Raw genomic sequence first — 22,493 nt, 5'->3', positions numbered from 1 at the left:
TTTTTATATTTTTAATTATTTTATATACCTTATTTAGAAAATTATAGTTTTAGTTCATATAATTCACATAAATCTGCAATTTTAATCATAGTTTTTTAGTTTTAACACAATTAGTCCATATTATAGCCAATTTCATCAGAAATCGTCACTGGTTAAGTTAACATCTTCACATCACCATATAAATGAGCCTTACGTGTCCCTCATATGATCGGCAATTTAGTAATTTAAGGTCTTTCTCTCTCAAACAACCATCTATAGTTAACTGAGGACCTAAAGCGACCATCTCCCTCGCCTCATCCCTTTACACTTTGTTCTTGAAAAATTAATTGTGCTTATCTCCCAAAAATGAAATGGTAATTTGTTCTTGTGGAAGCAATTCCTTCATTGCAACTTCATAGACGAACCTTACACCTGAAAGACGATTACGGTTTTGCACAAGGGTTGGAACCGGGTCTAGATTTATTGGGTGGTTTGATCCTCTACTATGTCATAGGGCTACTAAAATTATCGTAGGTTTGCTTAGGTTAAGGAATGATCTTGAAGAAAATCCTAATTCTGCTAGGAAATACAAGTTGATGTGCTATTTAAGTTGGATTTTTTTAATGTTTTTAATCATCAAAGGATTCTAAGTCATGGATGTGATGAGTTTTAGGATGGGAATGTGTGTGTGTGTGTTAGAAGGTTTTGAAATGCGGGTTGCAAATCGATGTATTATGTTTAGGTTTTGAATGAAAGCTTTGTAGGTTGTAAATTAATGTTAACAATTTTGCAGTTTTATATTCTCTTTTACAACTAAATGTTTTTGTAGTAATCAATTATTGGTATGTTGCAAACTTATGGTCAATATCATCTGTAACTTTGAATGGACACAAATGAATCATTAACATGACATTCAAAAAAGGCGTAAATAATATTACTAAAACAATATCAAACCAAATCAAGGACCAATCTTATTTAAACATTTAACATTAAACAAAAATAAGCATGACATCATGTCTAGTTTATACAGCCAACTACCATTAAAAATAGACATATGTTGTTTCATATTTACATACCGAAAAGAAATCAAGAAGCAATTACTAAAATCATTGTACCAAAAGATTAACTTAAACCATTATACCAAAAACCAACATAACAAAATAGTCAAACCATTGTCCCTCAAACCAACTCTCAAACTACCAACCATCTTAAAGACACCAGACCTACTATCCCTTATAACATCCCGTTTTTCCGTTATCATTTTAAAAGCATTGTATTATATTTTTAGAAGTGTAAAAGTAATTAAGAAGTTAATAATAATAAAAATAAAAACAATAAGAATAATAATATAATTAATGTTAATTAAAAATAAATGAAAATAATTAATAAAATATTAATGAAAGAGTAAATCGGTTAAGTTAGAAACTTATTTTATATGAGTTCTTATCCAGAAGAACCATTTTTGCTAAATCCGAAAACTAAGGGTCTAAAGTGTAATTAATTTTTGAGAAAAATTGGTGTACTAAAGAGGGTGCATCCTTTTACCCAATAGCCCAAACCCAGAGAGGTATACCCTACTAGTTATAAGCTCTATAGGGGTAGGATACGAATTTGAGTATCACACAAACACCACCACCATATCTTACCTCCACTGCCACAAAAAGTCATTGCATGTCATCATCTTGATGTCGGAGAGATAGATAGATAGATGGAGGGAGAGAGAAGAAAAGGGAAGAGAGCTTGATTGTTGCTAGAAAACTTAGTAGCTATATTTCTTTCTTCTTTTTCTCTTTAATTAAACCACCACACACTACTACCGTCAGCGGCGGTGGTGACAACCACCATGAAAACACCCTACCATCACCACCACCATGATATCAATTGGTTAATGGTGGGTCCACTTACATGTTGATTTCCTTGACTAGAGTGTTAAATATTACAATTCTTTCATGATGGAAGTTTGGAAGCTAAAAAACAATATTTTTTCTACTAGGGAAAATAGAAACTAAAAATGACTATTTTACCTTTCTGGTTTGTTTTTTGTTAGATAAAAAAATATATGTTTTTTGTTAAGTAACATTTAAGTTTCTATTTTCATATTCAAATTGTGACAATTATGACCACACAATATGCTAAACAATAATATTAAAACTGAACTAATTACGATGTCATATCTTATGAACACATAAACAACAACATTACATATTTTTTCAACAAATACTAAACTACAATGTTATTTAGTGCTACAATGTTATTTAGTGCAAGTCTGAAAAAACAAACAATAATAAAAAATAAAAAAAATAATTCTCAAAACAAATGCATATATGCAAGTATGGCAGTTCATAAACTAATTAATTTTTTTTTTTCACTATAATTCCATCTTTAGACATGGGAAAGTGGTGCGGTAGAGGGAGTACGGTTTCGCCACCTTGGCAGCGAACACCGCTCTTGGGTGTGGTTTGGGCGCGATTTAGACCACAGTGTGGTATAAAAATGATTGCGTTTTGTGATTGGGTGGGGAGAATTTGACCGTTTTGTGATTGGGTGGGAAGAAAATTAAACTTCTTATTTAAATTATTTTTTTAAATAAGGTGTGACACCACTCCTTGGGTATGACAAAGAACCACACTTTTGTTGTAAAAAATGATGTGGCGCTTATATGGCGATGCAGGAGTGCGGTTTCGGTTCTGTGGCACCACTCACGCCGGCCTTTAGTAGCCTTTTTCCATCATAATTCCATTTTAACTTCTTTTTTGATCATATCTTATGCTTGCAGTTACATCTTTAATAGCCTTTTCCACCTTCTCTTCCACTACTAGAACCTATTGACATTAGAAAATTCTGAAAACAAGTACATATATGCAAGTATGAGCAACACCATCAAATTCACCAACAAGATGTATAAACTTCTTTTTCATCAGGTTCACCAACATGATGCATAAAAGTTCATCAACCAGCATAAATTTGATTTCGAGGATAAAATCAGATAAATCAGCCAAACTAAAACAACATACTTATGATTTCATAACCCAAAATTTCATAAACTCTGATCTCATAACAAGAAAAAGAAAAAAGTCAAACATACATAAAGCATACATATAGATTTTCTGATTTCATCCATCAAACATACATACAAATTTTCATACATAAAACATCATTTTTTCAACTAATTTCAAAAAAAAAAAGTCGAACCAAATTAAAACATACATAAATCGTCGGATTTCAACATCCGCCCATAAAAATCATTTTGTCAACTGATTTCAGGAAAAAAAACACAAAAAGGAATGCTTACATGTGCTGATGCGGAGGTCGATGATGGCAGAGGATGAGAAGGTGTCGAGGTCTCCGGAGGGAGGACCGGATTTCAAGCTTTCAATGAGCTAATTTCAGGAAAAAAAATAAAATAAAATAAAAAAACACAAAAAAAAAAAGCATGCTTACCTGAGCTGTTGTGGAGGTTGACGATGGCAGGGGACGAGAAGGTGTGGAGGTCGCCGGAGGGAGGACCGGATTTCAAGCTTTCTGCTTTCGTGGAGTCATCAATGAGAGGGTGTTTGGGAATACCTTTTAAATGACTTTTGCCTTTAAACTTTTCTAAAAAGTTAAAAAGATGTTTGGAAGATGGAAAAGTTTTTTTTTTTTCAAAATAACTTTTTGTAAAGAAGAAAAGAGTGGGTTTTCGAAAGTCATGAAAGTGTGACCTTTTGTAACTTTTGAACTTTTAAAGCTAAATCACACTCAAAAGTCAAAAAATACTACCCAAACACTTTTTAAAAACAACTTTTGGCTTTTGCTTCTTCAAAAGAACTTTTCCAAAAAGAACTTTTTGGCTTAAAAAGTAATCCCAAACACCCCCTGAAGAAGCGAGGCTGTGTTTTGCGTTTTTTCTTTTAGGGCACAAAGGGCAAAAAGGAAATATGGTTCTTTTTTTGGGTTAGCAAGAAATTAAAGGCGGACCGAGTAAGAGCATTGGTCAGCAACAGCTCACCACTAAATTGGAGCCTTACCAAACAACTTGACCCGCCCAAGTCAGCCGAAATTTGCAGACCAGACCCGGTCAGATCATTATCAAACACCACCTAAGCCAACTTATCACAAAACACTATGTAGCTCAAATATTTGAATATAAACTCTAGAAATCACCTTCTATGATGAACATCAATTCTCTGGATAGGAAACTCTACAGTGAGTCATTTTTCCTAAATCAACAAATTGATATTCATTATTTGGTATGAAAGGTTTTGCAATGGAAATACAGAGGATTTTCTAACACCCGTAAAATTCAAGCAAATTTAAAACTTTTCAAAACATTTAAAACCAACAGTTATTACAAATTCGTTTTCAAAATAGTATAATATCAGAGTTTTTCCCAGAAACATAAACAGAAAATGAGGAGTTGTACGATCACGCATTCGCCTTGCCACGATCCTCTGATGTACTTGAAACAATAAACTGAAATTGTAAGCCCAAGGCTTAGTGAGTTCCTCCCAAAATATCGATACACTACACATAACACATATACAAATAACAACATGTACTGGGTCCACAGCTTTACAGACTGGATTACCCCTAGGCCTACAGTGTGAGTTTGGATTGCCTTCCGGGCCCACAACTCACATCTGGATTGCCACCGAGCCCACGGTATGAGTCTCCCTCAGCTCGTAACTGGAATGCTCCCGAGCCCACAATACGAGTCTAGCATGCCCCACTTGGCCCTCAACTCGTATCTGGAATACTCTCGGGTGTGTTGGTTACCGCACGGAGCGGTATCACCTCAACCCACTCCACATAATCTGTTGACGTATAACTGTTGGGTTTTGAGCATTCTAACACTCCTAAGGTGTACATGTAACCATAGAAACCTTGGATCCATGTTTTACTATGATACATGCAAAATTGATTTTCCAAGGTTCATAACCTATCTAGCATACATGGGGAACTTTTAAACATAAAAGTTAGTAAGAAAGACATACCTTTTAGATGCTTGGATTCCTTGAAAACCTTGTGAGCCTAGCACCTCAAGTGTGATGCCTCAAATGTCTCACACAACACCAAATACACTTGGAATAACCTTGACAGAAATAGAACACTTCTAAAATTGGCTATTCCCTCTTGTTGTCACTAGTGCCGATTTTGGTTGCTCACATATTCCTTTTATAGTGTGTCATAAGTAGGGTTACATCATGTAAACCCTAACTTGACATGGCTCTTCATTTCCATGATCCATGGGTTCAAAGACACCATGGAGCCTCCATGGGGCATCCTATGGGTTTTAGTCAACTTGATAATCCATGGAGGATTAGCCCACTATACAAGTATGGGTGATTTACACAATCAGTCCATATATTTAATTAATCTTCTTTTGATCACTTAATTAATTCCAAATTAATTCTTGATCAATACTAATTAAATAATATTATTAATATATTAAAACTTATAATATATTAATAAACCTTAAGTGTTATTTCTCTCATTTTAGTCTATCCAAATGCATGATGCCATGCAACCTAAATGGACCATGCTAATCGGGTCAAGTACATTCCAGAAATAGTTATGAACTCAGACACCTAATCCAACAGTCTCCTACTTGCATAAGTCTAATAACTATAACTACAAGAATGACTTCAGGAATCGATCAGCAATTGTAGCTCTTTTAAGGTCTCGCGGAACTGAGATGATGATGATGATATGCCATTTAAGATAAGCGATCATATAATCCTCTGTTCTAGATATCAGCCGGACAAATTCATGGAACAATGTCTTACTTATTGTCCAACAGTTTGTTTCTCGATTTCCAATTTGTTTGACATAAAACTTATTTGAACACATTAACTTAGTTCTGACCGGGCCCAGTACATGGGTCAACACAAAATCATCGAGGGGCCCAGATATCACTTCTAATCCAATAAGGAACAAATAGACTTCGACTCATATGCTTGTTCTACTATTTGTTGAATCATACACAAAGGCATGTTTTATAACATCAAATTACCAATGCGTTTACGTACAATCAATGTATAACCAACTCATAGGAAACAAGTTATATCTCTAGGTTTGAAGACTTATATGATATTACCATCTCACGATCACTCGAGATAAATTCCATGAAGTGATACCAGTGAGCGTGGGTTGAATCCAATAGTCAGAACTTATGAGCACTCATGAGTGTTGTAGCACCACTTTGTCCAACATTTTAGACCTCTACAAGCCAACCCATGACAGTCTTGATTCATATCTACTTCCAACATATGACCGACTATGGATGGTTTGAATAACTTAGTCATTCAGGAAGAGCGACTTAGTTATTCTGGAAGTCAAAACATGTAAAGTCAAACACAAGAATAATCGAATCCAATATGGTCTTAGAACTTATGAATATAAATAAAACATCTTTTATTTATCACCATATTAATTACCCATCATTTATTGGATACTGTTTCAAACTATCAACTTTATACTTGATTAAAATCAATAGTTGTCCCAAGCTCCAAGCATGTATACTATGTTTTTCTAAACACTAGTCATGCCACACACCAAGTATGCACACTATGTTTTTCCAAACATTAGTTATGTTATACACCAATTATGCACACTAAGTTTGTCTATGATCTTTACTCTGTGAAATAGATCGATTGAACATAATTCCAGTGATACTCATTTCACAACCCCAAATCCTTATCGCAAATGCAAGAATTCCAAATTCCTGCCATTTACCTAAATTTGTTAGATTCTAAACTTGTATGCATTGGTCCTCTTGTAATGATTATGTACAAAGTCATAAAGACTTGTCAACAGACATTACAAAGTATTCCAATGGAGATCAACTCCATGGAACCGAAGTCTCATATTCAAAGGTCATTAACTTTGAACATTCTTCTTGCATTAAGTTTCCTAATCTTACACAAATTTAATGAATAACTTCCACTTATGGGAACATTTCCATATTCCCCTTTTGACTATTACTCCTGAACAAGAGTTGCATCTTTTCAGAATATGTCAATATGGTCCTTCCAAAATTAACACTATACTTCCAACTGCCCCTAAGCAACCAATCTTTGGTAAACCTTAGATTGTCCTCAACAATTGCTTAATAAAATTAGTCATATCTAGTTCTAGTAATTTTTCCCTCTTAATGCTCAGGGGATTTGGAAAATTTTAGAACAAATGAATATTATAGCACATGCAATCGATCCTATATCCGAAGCATATGGGACACGATTTATAAAGACATGATACTAGACCAGTCTTTTGCTATAATATTTCTATTTCTATTTGCCAAGTTCTCATAATTCAGATTTGTAACGACCATAAAATTCGAGCCAAATTAAAACATTTTAATTCATTCAAAAACCATTAAGTCCATACATCTTGTTTTCAAAATAGTTTAAACATCAGAGTATTCCCCAGAACCATATCACATAAATCACAAAACATGAGGAGCGGTACGATCACGCCTTCGCCTTGCCACGATCTCCAGAAGTACCTGAAACAATACACTGAACTGTAAGCCCAAAATCTTAGTGAGTTACCCCCAAAATACCAACCACACATAAACATACTCATAACATATCACAAATAGAGCAACCATGCACATTGGGTCTACTGTGTGACTGGTCCGCCCACACCGGGCCTTTAGTCCACCTGGTCCACCCTCCGAGTCTAGCCATGTATATTGAGTCTACAGTGTGATTGGTCCGCCCGCATCGGGCCTTCAATCCACCTGGTCCACTCTCCGAGTCTACAGTATGACTAGTCCGCCCACACCGAGCCTTCAGTCGGTCTGATCCATTCTCTAAGCCTCGACACATCTGGTCCGCCCTCTTGGAGCCTTTAACCTATCCGGACCGCTCACTGGGCCTTCGGAATATCTGGTCCACCCTGGGTATGTTGGCCTACAGCAAAAAGCAGGCCCCGCCTCAACCCAACCCCTATCAAACAAACATGTGCACATTCAACAATTAACCACACAACAAATCATTAACCAGACAAACAGTCTAACCGATCACATAGCATATCAACATCCTAACCAGGATTCCGACCTAACCAGTCACTAGCATATCATTACCCGATATACCGGGTACCGACCTTAACCAGGTCACTAACATAGCATTACCCTAAATACCGGGTACTGACCTTAACCAGGTCACTAACATAATACCATCCTAAATACCAGGATGCAGATCTAGCAAAGCAATAACATAACAACAATACCCAGATTTCCATCTGAAAAAGGGCCGGCCTTGGTGCCGTATACCCTGTCGATATAGCGAGGATGACTCACCTGCAATTGTCGACTGAAGAGATAAGACAAAGCTGCTCCGTCCACCGACACGAACTTCACCACAGGACACTACCAAAGAACCAATTCCATAAATACCAGAATTACCAAAATACCCTTGGAAGTCAAACTGGTCAACTCTTGGTCAAAGTCAAAGTCCTACGATAAAGTCAACCTTCCTGGTTGACTTCTACTCGCCAAGTTACCCCGTTGACTCGCCGAGCTCCCACACCTAGAAAATTCTCATATCACAACTTAACTCGCCGAGTAGCCCCAAGAATCGCCGAGTCCAACGATCTCTGAGTCCCATCCTGTCCAACTCACCGAGTCGCCAGCCGACTCATTAATCCAAAGCTTTAACCCAAAAGAGATTGGGTTCTGCGACCAGACTCGCCGAGTCCAAGAACAGACTCGCCGAGTCCAAGGCAATCTTCAACATACTCGCCGAGTTGTTCTTCCAACTCGCGAAGCCCATGCACATGTTCATACAACTCGTCGAGTACACCCATGTGACTCGCCGAGTCTCTCTAGTTCTTAATCCATTCAGAGGCTTTTCAAGCCATGCAGGGGCTCCAATCCATAGATCCACCCTTCTACAATCTAACCCTCACATAAAGTTGCAAACTTTACGTGAAACCATGGAGATATAGGCCCAAAACACACTAGGCCTTGGGTTTTAGACAAAGGGGCTTCACTAACAACTCAATGATTGAAACTTTATGACATTATGGACCATCACAAGTCTAGATCTGAAGTAGCAACCTCAGATCTAAGCCTCTAACTTGAAATAGCTCTTAATCATACCAAAAATGCCCCAAATCTCAAATGATAATAGATCTAGATACAAAAGAGCCCGAGCAAAAGATTATTACCTCCAATATACGCTCTAACAGAAGTAGATCCCGGATCTACACCACTCCTTTGTAGCAAGCCTTTAATTCCCCAAGCTCTCTCTTACCAATTTCCTCTTCCAAGCTCCAATCTCCTCAATAATGAAGTCTCACACGAAGGTTAGGGTTTCTAGAACTCTCAGGGGGATTAGGAGGCTGGGAGAAGGACATAAAGTCCTTTAAATAGGGTGCAAACCCTAAGATTAGAGTTTTCTCATTCCAGCACCAACTCGTCGAGTCCAGCTTCCGACTCGGCGAGTTGGGCACTTAATTCACGACCCAAACCCGCTCCGACTCGGTGAGTAAGCGTACCTACTCGTCGAGTCCCTTCTTCGAAATTACCTCTAACCCTTAAATCATACTTCTGAAATTCGAGATGTTACAAGATTATGAAAAGGGGTGTCGTAATCATAATCGAATTTTAGAACGCAAATAATGGACCCATATATAGAATTTCCTTATGTTGAGCCATTCGAACATAAAATTCATATATATATATATATATATATATATATATATATATATATATATATATATATATATCATTGACTAAAGATGATTAAAACCTCAATCTAAGCTTTTAGAATTGAAATGAAGTATAATTTTCTCTCCCTTAATTATACCAAAACAACTTTTTCTCAATTGAAACCTTTTGTTTTCTATAATTAACATTGCTAACTTGCAACACTTATTATAATTATCATGCTCCCACTTGCATGATGATTATTAGCATAACACTTATGCTCCCACTAGCTTTGACATGTACTCAGAAATCAGCTGGACTTCTAGAAATCAAAACTCTATTGACCTTCTTACCAAAGTTCATATTTCTGATACAAGATTCTTTGATAAAACTTTATCAAAATCATAGACCTTTCCTTAGATAACACACACGTGTGTCTAAACAATTTCAAAACTATGAAAAGGGATGCCGTAATCATAGTCTCAATTGTTTAGACCTTTGCCATTTCTCGCAAGTCCATGTTAGTGTGTCGGTTAACCACATACGTTCCACTAACAACTTTGAGAATGCAAATATCACAATTGCTATCTAGTTAAAATCTACTTAGTGAAAGCGTTTCCTCACCATCATTTTCATTAATCGAAGATAAACCTTATGACACTTAGATTTTCTGGTGTATGTGTTCCTATCCATGTGAATTTATCAAAACCATAATCACAAGACAAGGTTGGTGACAAATCCAAACTCTTATGGATTGAACTTGTGCAGTCTTAACTTCTTGCCACCTGGCAACTCAAGGGCCTGCCATTGCTTCCAAATTGTTATGCAACCAATTGAGAACTCTCAGAACTCATATACAAAGCCAACTTTAACTGGAATGGGCACAAAAATAGGAATATGTCAACACTATAGGTTATAAACCTCAAGTCGTGTGCTACTAATAAACTATAGGTTTTTCTTTTGATTAGATCTAGAAGCTTTTTCAAGATCTTTAAGACTTCCATTGCCCTCTTGACATATAAGACTCACTTGCCAAATATTCAAGAGATAGTGCGGATTCTTTATCAAGACAAACACTTCACACAATTGGCCTTAAGTTGGTCTCTGTTTTATCCAAAACATCACAACTTACCTATTTCAAAGGTACAAGAGTAGGACACACTTTATTCTTACATTTGACTAGTGTTATAAAACTTTCTTTAAGATATGTCACTCAAGTTACAATCTTGGAGTATGACTCTAAGAATTGTTTTGGAACGAAGTATGACTCACCTTCTTGATTTAACTACTTCAACAATTCATGATTCCTCTTCTTAGCCATAAGAATGCACTAAGATGTCCTTAGAGAATCAATTGTGATATGGTTTCTTAATCATTAAGATGATCACTAAACATGATACTAAAGTACTCTCCAATCTTTTCAGATTTGAAAAACTTTTATCCTTCTACCTAATTTGATTCTTCTCATTCGCCCTGCAAAACATTGAAAATTTTCCAATGTTTCAGAATTATACTTAAACTGGTAAGTATAACCATATTTACTAAACTTTAATAAATCATGACGAATAATCATATCAATCTTTTGTGGTGGACTTGACCAGTGTACAAGAATGTGTACTCGATCCCTTAGTCCTTCACTTGACTCACATATAAATGTGAACAATGAATTAGTCTTAATTTTCCAAAGCTGAAAGTTCTCATTCATCATACTATACAACTTGCATGATTCAAAGTTTCGGTCCAATTGAAACCTTGGGTGATGAGAATCTTTCCTTATTTGATAAATTTATACACTACCACAAATGAAAGAATCAAATTCACATTTCCATTATTGCTAGAAACATATAAACATCAATTTTCCATAAAAGCCTTTGCAAGGAGATATAAACTAAAATAAAATCAAAATTTTATTTATTTATAAAATGTGGAAAAAAACTTTTTCTTTACAATGCAAATTTAAATGAAAACTATGCTATTACATATTTCCTAGCAATCTATCATAACTCTCTAAGTAGTTGCTCAAGAATCCGATCTTCGAACCATGTGATTGAAATCCATCATCGCGATCAGATTCAACATACTCTTTTCTCTAAGTTTCCTTCCCTTTTCTTGATTTTTCCAAACACCAAAATGTAACCGAGTTACATTTTGTATTAATAATCATCAATAAGGAACTTAACATAGTTAGATAGTGGACTTACCTGAAGTAGAATCAAACTTTTTGACTAGACCTTCTCTCAGATCTTTTAGGTAGTTCGGGCAGCTTTGCAACCAATGCTCCTTCATTTTTTGCAATATAACCATATGGACCCTTTGGGAATGGTACACAGGACTATCTCAGACTTAGCCTTTCTCTTTACCATTTGGTCAACCGATTTGACAATGGCCGATCCCTTTCCATTGGGAAGAGAAAGCTTTCTGGATTTCCAATGTCACCAATTGTCAATGTCCATGGTAGTTTGGGAAGTTGATCTACTAATCAAATTTGCTTTACCAGAGCTCTAAATCATTGATGATTCAACAACACCAAGAAAATAGATAAGATCATTAAGGGTCATGCCATAGTCTGTTACATAGTAGTCCCAAAGAAACTCACTATGTGACTTAGAAAGTGATTGAACAACCAACTTTCTCAAGACTTTGACACCCAACTCTCCCGGCTAGTCAATATGTGACTTCATCTCCAAGATGTGATCACACATAGACCTTGCTTGCCAATAGGGCTTGAGTGACCTTGAACTTGTGGGATAGGGAGAATAATTGGAGGAGGTGGAGGAATTGAAGTATGATTTCCATGAACCAGTCACGGGACATCATCTTCATTAGGAAGGCTTGTTTCAAGAGTTTTGGGAAGATCATAATTGTCTGAACCAGACATCTTTTGGGAGATATTCAAGATAGTTGATTTAAAGTCCTTAATATAACACCCAATATGAAATATTAAGGCTAGGACCCAACAAAATATTTTATAACTTGGAAGAGGGATGCTGTAATCCAAGCTATAGAATATTTGAAGGTAGGCGAATGACGATTCACCAATTTCCACCATGAAAAACGAAATAAATTATTAGGTTTTAATTGGATTTGAAACTCCTAGATCTTTTGAGATTCATTGAACTTTCAATGGCATGTTTCAATCTCGAGTGTGCCCTTCAGGTTTTGTGACTGGGATGCCGATGATCACAAAACAAGGTGTGAAGTAACCATGCAAATTACTTGGTACCCTTAATGTATTACCCCTCAATTGATGTCCCGGTTAATCACATGCGCTCCATTGATACTATGATAAACATTAAGTTACCCTTTGCCTACCTTGTTAAGTCCAACTGGTGTGCCAATTAACCACATGCGCTCCACTAACCGGCTTAAGCAAAGTGCAAAGTGTAATTTCAGGGGTTAGCACCTTATTCACATTTTCCTAAAGTAACTAAGATTGAGAATTTATAAAAACATTTAGTTACTTTGTATTCATTATTAATATTTCTAATGAAGGGAGAATTCTAGTCCTTGTCCTATCCGTTTGGCTAACGACCCTCCACCGATCAAGGAAGCTGTGGGTGAGAGTGGACACTCGTTAAGCTGCCATTTTATTGGTAGCAACCTTATACCCCCCTTATAGACCGACTTCGTGAATGAGGCCTACTAACGGTAAAACGACTTGTTCTTATACATATATAATTATTATTAACTTATAATATTATAAAGTATAAGGGTTGAATTTTAACTTTTAAAATTCTAGGGGTTGGAACTAAAGTTTTTAAAGAGACTTTACATGTTCCAAAACTTGAGGGCATGTTTTGTAGCTTTCAAAACTTTTCATCTTTCATAAATTATGAGTTAAATGGTTTATTAAAATAAGAGACTTTTCATTTTATGTAACCTGTGTGTTTCTTTAATGGACTTTAAAAGAATGACTTTTGGTAATCCATAACTTGAGGACAAATTATGGATTCCATTAAAACACATAATGATCAAGAATTAAACTAACAAGCAAGTTACAAATAATTCATTTGATCTTCTAAACTCATAAGTTCTTGAACATGCATATCAACAATTTCAAGAATCATAAAATTAACCATATAAAACTTGAAATTTTGATAATAGCTATTGAAAATGGATTAACATAACCATTACACCATCTAAAACAAACTATATAAGACCAAAACAGTTTAAGGTAATGTTTCTAGTCCATTTCCAGCAGCAAGAGTCGAAAAACTGCACTCTGACAAGCCAACTCGCCGAGTGCATGAACTGACTCGTTGAGTTGGTTGAATATAGGCATGGAATAGTCGAGTCCCCCCATGGACTCGACGAGTCCACTGTCCAGACAACCAATTTTTTGAGTTTTTCAGCAAGTTTGCATCAAATATCAAGAAAACAAGCCTAGGCTTTGATACCACTATTGGGTTTTGAGCATTCTAACACTCCTAAGGTGTACATGCAACCCTAGAAACCTTGGATATATGTTTTACTATGATACATGAAAAATTGATTTTCCAAGGTTTATAACCTATCTAGCATACATGGGGAACTTTTAAACATAAAAGTTAGTAAGAAAGACATACCTTTTAGATGCTTGGATTCCTTAAAAACCTTGTGAGCCTAGCACCTCAAGTGTGATGCGTCAAATGTCCCACACAACACCAAATACACTTGGAATAACCTTGAGAGAAATAGAACACTTCTAAAATCGGATATGCCCTCTTGTTCTTACTAGTGCCATTTTGGTTGCTCACATATTCCTTTTATAGTGTGTCATAAGTAGGGTTACACCATGTAAACCCTAACTTGACATGGCTCTTCATTTCCATTATCCATGGGTTCAAAGACACCATGGAGCCTCCCTGGGGCATCCTATGGGTTTTAGCCCAACTTGATAATCCATGGAGCATTAGCCCAATATACAAGTATGAGTGATTTACACAATCAACCCATATATTTAATTAGTCTTCTTTTGATCACTTAATTAATCCCAAATTAATTCATTATCAATACTAATTAAATAATATTATTAATATATTAGAACTTATAATATATTAATAAACTATAAGTGTTATTTCTCTCATTTTAGTCTATCCAAATGCATGATGCCATACAACCCAAATGGACCATGCTAATCGGGTCAAGTATATTCCATAAATAGTTATGAACTTAGACACCTAATCCAACAATAACACAACTAATGCACATTCAGATAATCACATAATAACACAGGTAGTCCTACATATCTACCTAACTGGCATAACAACTAGTATGTAATACTAATTCATACTCAACTTACTACCAACTGCTAGGATATCATATCCAATGGGCCGACCTTGGTGCCTTAGACCCCTTAGTATAGTGAGGATAACTCACCTCACACTATCGACTCGAAGATAAACTCAAGCTCTTGGATTGCTTATACAATTCCACCACCTAAATGCACCATAGAACCATGCTTGTAAATTTCCAATTTCCTAAAATGTCCTAGAAGTCTAATAGTCAACCCTTGGTCAAAGTTAAAATCAACTGTCAAAGTCAACAGTCCATGTTGACCTCAACTCGTCGAGTACAACGAGCTACTGTCACTTGATCGACTCGTCGAGTTCCTAGTTTCAGTGACCGCAAACTCCTTGGCCAACTCGGCGAGTTTCCCCTTTTCAACTCGACGGGTCCATACGTGACCAAAGGTTGGGAAACCCTAGCCGACTCGCCGAGTCATTCGACTAACTTGTGACAACCCAAGTTTATTCCGTTACATTACCCCGTTACCGTTAACGAAATATTCCATTTTATAAAAGTTTCGTTAATTAGAGGTCGCCAAATAAATAAATGTTTTATATATTTATATGTTATGTCGTTAACGTCGTGATAAGATAAATAAAAACACGTAATATACATTTCCATATTAATTTTGGAAAAAGGTTAAATTTTATTACGACCACTAAATCGGGTGCGACCAAAAGCCCCGTTTAACGGCAGTATTGGGTAGATTGCCACTGAGCTTCAACTCCAACCCCTATATAAGGGAGAGTAAACTCCATTTCAACCTTTTTCACCCTCTCTCTATACTCTCTCTCATAAAACCCGATTTCGTCCCGAAAACCGTAAGTTTCCGCCTCCAGATCGTAAGTTCTTGTACCCTAGCTTGTTTTACAACCTATTTCATGTCATTATAGCACAAAAATCGACCATTTAAGTTGTTAAAAAGGAGTTTACGGCCTAAGAGCCTCCTTAGGCCGTAAACCCCTAAAAAGAGGCCAAAATGACCCAAATTTGTCCCTAAAAGCTTGGAAACTAATTGGGGATTTAGCCTAGGAGTGTTTGCACCTTAAAACAATCAATTTTGGGGCATAAAAGAGGGTTTACAGCCCAAGCACATGCTTAGGCTGTAAACACCCTCTAAACTTGTAAAATCAAGTTCCAAACACTCCCAAACCACCCTTAGGCTTAAGACAAAAATTAGGGACATGCTATTTCGGGTTTAGAACAATTAAACACATAGATTTGAGGGGTGAAATGGAGTTTACGGCCCAAGCATATACTTAGGCCGTAAACGCCTCCAAACCATGTCAAATGGTAGTTTTAATCCCCCCAAATGGCCTTATGCTTCATTATAAATCACTATGATTGTAATAAGGGCTTAAAACTTCAATAAAATCAAGGTATAGGAGTTCACGGCCGTGAACTCCCATAGGGGTGGTTCATGGGCCGTAAACTCCCATTTGGTCCCTTTAAAAGCCTTAAATCCATTCATACCATTTAGATTTGGACCTAGAAAAATTCCACGATCGAGATAAATCCCATAAACATCCTAGAACCCCCTCACCATGAGTTTACGGCCGTAAACTCATGGGGAGTTGTCCTAGGGCCGTAAACACTATATGGAGAGTTTACTCTTGGAGAGTAAACTCCATTCCTAAGCCATTCACACCCTTAAATGTTATCCGGGACACCCCAAACACTTAACCAAAGTGTTTTCCGCTCCTTAGAGTGCGTATACTTGTTTAATTAGTATTAAATGTACTAATTGTATGTGAACATATGTTATCATATGTTAAATAGGTCACTAAGTGTGTCCAAGTCTTTACTTGACACCGAGCACCCAACCGGCACCTTCGTCGGATCCACTTACACCAGGTGAGTTCATACCCCTGAATGAACCTTTTTAATGTTTTTACATGTTTTATAGGGGGGGGGATACAAGTTAAACATGCCAGTTATCATATCTATCACATGTGCTTGATAACCCGCATGCACAAGGATTTACCACACTGTAAACTGTTTCACCAAGTAGGATACTATAAATGGTTTTCCAAAAAGGTTTTCACTTGTTCAAAACTCTTACTTATACTGTTTTATCAAAGTTCATTTTAAACTGGTCTATGAAAAGTTTCCAAAGAATTTCTAAAGGTTTTCAAACTTATTTTACCAAAGAACACCAAGTTGTGATTTTCTCAAGTATAAAGGTTTTCTTCCATGTTTTGATACTCCCTCTTCGTTTAAACTCCTACTTGATAACGCTTTCACTTCGTGATACGTTTATACTTGTTATTGCCTCTATTTCGCTTATACTTGTAGTCGCTTATGCCTATTAGACGCTCTTACTTCACTTGTTGTCGCTTCTACTTCGTGATACACTTATATTTGGTAATGCTTATACTTCACGATTCGGTTATTCCACACTGTACGTTTATACATCACGATTCGGTTATTCCACACTGTACGTTTATACATCACGATACGCTTATACTTCACAATACGTTTCCACTTGCTACACACTCAGACGTAGTTAGGTGTATGCCTATGCTTGTATAGGTGCATATAAATAATGATTGAAGGACTTAGGAAGGCTTGTCCGCCCTATTTCCTTTTCTTCGTTGAGATGTGGTCTGGTGGGATCGGATGGCCGTCCGAAGGTCGTTTGATTCATCAGTTATATATTATGTATGCAAGCATAGACATATAGGTTTACATTAGTCAGTTCAGTTATGAGTCTCTACCTCTAGTTCAACACTTATATTGGAAACCCACTACCCACTATTTGGGATGCATCTTCGGGACACGGCCTTCTCCGTCGTCTAGTTGGTAACCAGAGTCTCCTGTAGGGAGAGCGGACATTGTGTGTATAGATCTATACGAGATTGACACCCCCGCACCCTGACTGCTAGCTATAGTCCACGGCCTACCAAGCCAAGGGGTGATAAATGTCATATTTTATATAGACGCTTGCAGGGCGTCAGGTACTCTAGTGTCGGTTAGTATGGTTACGAGTATCCCAGGTTACCTTATAATTCATGGCCTTAAGGTAACAATATTTTACATTGTATGCTGGAAACCCACTCTCAGAGTCACACTGTTTTTAGACCTTGCTAGCTGTATCTTTCAATTGATACTGTCTGGGGTCTGTATTCTCTGTTTTTAGACCTTACTAGCTGTATCTTTCAATTGATACTGTCTGGGGTCTGTATTCTCTGTTATTAGACCTTACTAGCTGTATCTTTCATTTGATACTGTCTGGGGTCTGTATTCTCTGTTTAGACCTTGCCAGTTGTACCTTTCATTTGGTACTGTCTGGGGTCAGTGTCTCCCTTTGTTAGACTGAGCCAGGCGTGTCGTTCGTCCAATACTTTCCTGGAGTCTATGATTCCTTTTGCCTTAGTCAGCAGTCTTCACTACTGAGGCACATGTTATTTCCTTGAGTTCTCTTGCTTTCTTTAATAATCAAATTCTGTATTTTGATAATGATAGCGATTAAGGGAAAACTACTTTTTACCACATAACTTCGTCCAGTCTTGGTAGAAGACTGCTTTTATTAAAGAAAATATAGGATTTTCTGGAAAGGACTCTAACTTAATGGATACTCTAAAACTACCACTTTTATTAAAGTTATTTGAATGAAATGACACTAAATACTTATCAACTCACCAGCATTTGTAAAAATGTTGATACTCGCTTTTCAAATAACTTGTATTCTCAGGTCAGCATTAGACAGGTACATCCTCGGAGCTTCTGACGAAGACAGTGTAGTACCAAGCTGCACCTATATATTTACTTGTATTACTTTGATGTATTGTAATGTAAAACTATTACTATTAATGCAATGGTTGTTGTACTTTGATTACTATAATGCATGTGTTGTGATACTTGACATGACGTCATCCACCCCAGAACGTTTCCGCCGTTCCGGTTTTGGGGTGTGACATAACTCGCCGAGCCCAAGGCTATATTGGACTCACCGAGTCGTTCATCCGACTCGCCGATTCCATTCAATCCTTCATCCTTACAGAGGCTTTGTTGTAATATCTAAAAATTTGATAATTCAAATTTTTTTTAAAATTTTCCGTCCAGGAGCACTAAGGACCGCTAATGACCACCAAGCCCGAATTTAACCGATATTGATCAATTTCCACCAAACACTCCTAATCGTAATCGGTTGCAGACTGTGAAACGGTGAATCTTTGATAATTGGCCGTCAAGATCGATTTCTACAACACTGTTTCTAACATTTTAAACTAATTAACAAGCTTTATGGTAATTTTTTTACAAAATCATATTTTTATATTCATATGTCTATATTAAATATTTATATATTTTTGTCTTTGATTGATATTTATGGAGTGCGCGACCACAAAAAATATTTGAAAAAGCTTTTCTTAGTGGTTGTTTATAGAATTGTTTTTGTTGATGATTTAACAATTTTTTGACACCAAAAAACTATATGAAAAAACTCTTCTATTGTAAATGCTCAATGATGTATTTCGCTCGTTTGTTTGTATAGCTCCGTTCCCGAGTTCAACTTAACGAGAGAAAGGAAAGGAAATTGGTGGAAATGAAAAGAAAATAAGTGAAATTGGTGTTCCCGAATTTCATTAAAGGAGGGAAGTGGAGGGAAATGTGAGGATCACTTTCCCTCCTAACTTTCCTTCCGATTTGGGAGGATTTGGAAAGAAAGAACAAAATGATTCATTTTCCTTCCACTTTTCTCCAACTCGGGAACACAAAAGAAAATTTTGTTTTCCTTTCCTTTCTCTTCTTATCTCTCGGGACTTTCTTTTCTTTTCTCTTCTTTTCTTTTGTTAAACTCGAGAATATGGGTACTCTTTTTATTAATAAAATTTGGATACGTTAAGAAATACATTTTGCATCAAAAAGGGCATCCAGGTATTGTGAAACAAGTGATAGTTTTCATATATACGAAAAATGGTTGGTTATTTTAAGAGTAAATTATTGAATTCATCTATTTAGTTTGGTTAAAATTATGCATTTCGTCCTTATACATTTTTTTTTGCACTCGGACGTCCTTGTAGTATGATTTTGTTGTATTTTTAGTCTTTCTCCCTATATGACTATAATACCTTTATGAATTTCTTTTTCAGTTATTTATTTTTATTATTATTTATAAATCACAAAGAGTTCATTGGCCCCACCCACCTCCCACCACAACCGACAACTTGGCTGTTTCTCCACCAGTTTTGCTACAACGTCGTCGATCATACTTATTGGTTTTGCTCCACCGCCAACAGAAAGCTCCCTATCCCTTCATCTTCTTTAATTAGGTTTGCTCCACCTCTACCTCCTTCGTTTCCTCCGTCGGAAACCATTGGACCTTAACCAACCATCCCCGAAACAACTATATCGCCTCTAGTTCTACAATCTGTCTCCATGTCCCTTCCCCTAAAAAACGATGTCACCATTCTTTACTCCACCATGCCCTCTCTCTTTGATGGTATCCTTTCATCTAGCCAGAAAACATCGCAGCCACCACTCTCTACTCTGCTGGTTTTGACTATTGCTTTGAATTCCACCTATCTCTACACCTTCTCCTAGCATAACCCCCATTGAAAAAACCATTTTTCTATCTCACTAACGTCATTCTATACTTTGTCATTCATGACCTATATACCATATTTGGATTTAGAGAATAGATTGTTTGAGGCTTTCAATCAATGTACGTTTGTTTAGGGATTTGAAGAATAGAGGGTTGGGGGATTTTGAGAACATGTAGGTTTTGTTGGTGTCTGTTTTTTTTTTTGAACGGAAAAAGATTCAATAAAACTAGCAAAAAGCTAGAAAAAAAAGAACAATTACAAAATAGAATCCATAGGGTTTTGCAACCATCTTCCCCAATTAATTGAGGTCCTACGTATATTACTACACCAAAAAAACGACTGAGAAACAATGGAATCAAACAAGGTAGATTTCTTTTGGCTATGTATGCCAAACAACAAATCATTCCGAAAACACCAAATATACCACCAAGTCACCAAAAAAACACATTCTATGACCTCCTTAGCATGCTTCCTTATTCGTAAAGCATCAAACCAGGACAACCATTCCGTATAGGACATAAGAATCGGGATCGGGATATCCCACCACCTTAACACCTGAGAGATCAAATTCGAGGCTATGTGACAAGAGAAAAGAATATGATTGGTGGTGATGGTAATTCATGACAACGGTAGTGGTAGTTGGTGACATGGTGGCTGATGACAACGTTTGGTTGATTGCAATAGCGGTGGTCTATGGCAGTGGTGTTGCTTGTGGGTGTGTGATGATAATTTAGAGTTATTACATTAATTTATGTTTAATTAATAATAAAAAAAATTGAAAAAGAAAATATAAAGGGTAATATAGTATTTTTACGACTTTTAGGGACTATAAACGCAATAAAATTATAGTATAAAGATAGTCCGAGTGCAAAAAACCGTTAGAAACAAACATGCAATTTTAATCAAACTAGGAGAACGATTTTAATAATTTACTCTTAATTTAATAAAGAAAAAATTGCAAAAATGGTCTCTGTGGTATGCTTTTTTTTGGGGTTTTAGTCTAAACCACGACTTTTTTGGATTGGTAGTCCTTTTGGCCTAGTTTGACTGTGGTTTTGGTCCCTCGAAAAACTGAAAAGACTAAAATGCCCTTATTTTATATTTTTTCTATTTAATTTAATGTTTTATTATTAATAAACATTGGGCCCCACCCACCCCCTCCCCCCTCTCTCTCTCTCTCTCTCCCTCTCTTTCTCTCTCTCTCTGATCGTCTTCTTCCTTAAGAACAAATCCAAAAAGTTGGAGTGTGTGTTGTTTATGAAAAAACCAAGAAATAAGGAGTAACTATTCCTCTTCGTCTTCTTCCTCAAGAACGAAGGTACTTTTCCGTCATTTTCGTCGGGGGTTCTCACCGATTCCGGTGTTTTTTCGGGGTACTATCGGGATCGGATACTAAGCTATCTTCCTCCTTCAATTGATGTGGATGAAGATGTATGTAGCGTGTTCTCTTCTCTCAATATCTCCCCCACCACTCACATCCACAGCTCGAATCTCCTCCTCGAGAATCTCCACTACGAATTTCACTGTTTTGGATCTCAGATCGACATCGGTGAGGGGAGAACGAAGGCGTTCAGTGGTGGCTACGAATTGCCAGCAGCGGTGGGTGGGGGGAATCACAGAGTGCATGTGGCGCTGGTGATTGGGTCAAGGACGATGAAATCACAAGTAACAGGTGGAATAATATCGATATGAATCATTTGTTCTTCAAATCATTTCTGAAACAAAAAAAATCGATTCTGGAAATTAATTTGTGTATACGAGTTCATCCCCGAAATCGAAAAACAAAAAATGAAAGCATAGTAAACACAATCAGCTCTTCACAATAATATACTGTCACACCCCGGCCGTCGGCGGAAACACCGGGTAGTGTAACGTCATTTTTTGTATCACAGTTATATAACATACATTGAACAATACTAAAAAAAATACATACCGTTATTGATGATTGAAAGTTACATTATTGTTTTCCTAGTATTTATTACATAATATCCGACTATGGCATACTTCTTAATAAACAGAAAGATAATAGTAAAACTTCTCCTGTTCAAATACCTACCAACTTTTCAAGT

The sequence above is a fragment of the Lactuca serriola genome, chromosome 9, assembly GCF_051521515.1.
Source record: "Lactuca serriola cultivar US96UC23 chromosome 9, Lser_US96UC23_V15, whole genome shotgun sequence".
NCBI lineage: Eukaryota > Viridiplantae > Streptophyta > Magnoliopsida > Asterales > Asteraceae > Lactuca > Lactuca serriola.
This window is presented reverse-complemented; position numbering follows the sequence as displayed.